This window comes from Pundamilia nyererei, unplaced genomic scaffold (genome assembly GCF_000239375.1).
Source record: "Pundamilia nyererei isolate P.nyererei 1_Seehausen unplaced genomic scaffold, PunNye1.0 scaffold00332, whole genome shotgun sequence".
In the NCBI taxonomy this organism is placed as follows: Eukaryota; Metazoa; Chordata; class Actinopteri; order Cichliformes; family Cichlidae; genus Pundamilia; species Pundamilia nyererei.
In genome coordinates this window covers 476,100-478,497 of record NW_005187733.1, presented here as the reverse complement: position 1 = coordinate 478,497, position 2,398 = coordinate 476,100, and positions in this window count along the sequence as shown.

Genomic DNA, 2,398 nt, shown 5'->3' with positions numbered 1-2,398 from the left:
CTGACTTCCTGTGGTTATCATCTCACCCTCACTGTAACTGTTAAAACGTTCAGAGTCCTTTCCCTGAAAATTCTAATTCACAGCATTCTGTTGTTTCTAATAACTAAATGAACCAAAGAAAATTAGAGGTCAAAGGTCACACCAGACTGTCAAAAACCCTGCAAATTTAAAATGAGTGTGAAGCTCATTTGTGACGTGTTTGATGCCTTAAAAAAGGAGAAGATGATACATGCAGTTGTGTAAATACTTACTGCTCTTTTTTTTCCTGAGAACTGAAGGGGAAGTGTTTTGGTGAGAATGTGGGCGCAACAGCAGCAGAGCTCTTTTACAGATGAATTTGAGTGGATTTCTGATTTCAAACTAATATACAGCACAGCTTAAAAGAAGCTGTTCGACAGGAGGGAAAGTCTACAATCAACAAAAGTAAAACTGATAATATGATGCTAATGAAAGTTATAACAGTGTTAGCACACAATGTCCAAAAACAGAGTAGAAGTTTGTTTATTTTAATAAAACACTAGGCAGGCAGAGTGGAGTGAATGCACACATTTATGCACAAGATCCAACACAGGCTCAGAAGCCATCCTTTGCTTTGGTTTGGAAAATACTTTCTTTTTTTTCCTCTGCAAGAGGATACTAGTTGCCATGACTGAGTTTCCATAGCTCCCCTCAGGTTAGTGTTCATTACAGAAGAGACTCCAGCCCAAACACTTATTAAGCTACCAGTTTAATGGGATTTTGTTCTTTGAGCCACCAATGTCCTAAAAGTAGAGGTGTGTGTGGAGCATCAAAGGCGCATAATTGATGTACCCGTGATGATTTCAAAAAATCAGAAAAAATAAAGATGAGTTCAGTGTGATGGGTGATCTGGGTTCTGAAGAAATTTCAGGTTGTTTAGCTAACTTGGTCTACAAGAAGCAGAGAAATCTCAACAATCATATGACCTCCTATGAACAAGCATACTAAGGGAGGATTCAGGGTCACTTGATTCAGCCCTAACTATATGCATTATCAAAATGGAAAGTTTTAAGCCTAATCTTATACGTAGAGAGGGTATCTGTGTCCTGAATCCAAACTGTGAGCTGGTTTCACAGAAGAGGGCCCTGAAAGCTAAATCTCTGCCTCACATTCTCCTTTTTAATACTCTTGGTATCACAAGTAAGCCCGCAGTCTGAGAGCAAAGTGCTGTAATGTGGTCATATGGTATTATAAGGTCATTAAGGTACGATGGGGCCTAATCATTCAAGACCTTGTATTATTGGCATTCTGATCACTTCCATGGCCACAAGTGTATAAAATCCATCACCTCCATGCAGACTGCTTCTACAAGCATTTGTTAAAGAATGGGTCGTTCTCAGGAGCGCAACAAACTTCATCATGGTACCGTCATAGGATGCCACCTGTACAACAATTCCATTTGTGAAATTTTCTTTCCACTAAATATTCAACAGTTAGCTGTTAGTGCTAATATAACAAAGTGGAAGTAATTGAGAATGACAGCAACTCAGCCACACATTGGATTGCACTGAGGTACAGAGGTAGAGTCAATGGCTACTTACTTACAAATTTCATGTAGCCTTCAGATAAGGTCAAGAACAGTGTGTAGAGATCTTCATATTCTGGGTTTCCATGGCTGAGCAGTATCCAAGCCATACATAAGTGCAATACAAAGCATCGGACAGGGCTGGACTTGTAAACTGCCATACAGAGCATTTGTCTAGTTGGCCGACACACTTTTGACCGATCGGTCAATGAAAAGCCTCTGCACACTGGCCCCACGCACACTGACAGCAGCCCATTTGTTAATTTTCATTAGCCACAAAGGATTAGCACACTGAGTGTGTGACTGAACTGGTTTCCCACCATTTTGAAACACTCAGGTTAGTGTTGAGGAACAAAAATGAACTGTCAGAGCATGATGTGTACTTGAAAAAGAAGTAGTGGTAAAGGGATGTGGAAATGTTAAAGCACTACCCATATGGAAAAGAAATAGTAAAAACTTATATGACCTAACTCATGAAAGTGGCCACTTTCTCATTTCTTTCATATATTGTTTTAGTAAGTATCCAAAACATACAAGTTTCATTATGTAATTTTTCAAGGGATCTTATATCTGTTTTTACTCTTGTATGCTTTTCATACAAGTTTCACACAAGACAGATACTGTCATGGTCCTGGGTCGTGCGACCCAGTGTTTTGTGTTTAGTCTATTTTGATGTTTATTGTTTGTTTAGGTTCATTAAGTTATTCCAGCTCATTTGTAATTATATTACCCTTGTATTAAGCCTCCCTTGCCCTTCATGTGTTTATGTCTGTGTGTCTTGTGTTGTCAAGTTCATGCTGTCGCTTCTGTCATCCTCCACTGTACTCAGTCTCCCTGGTTCGTGCGTCTACCTGT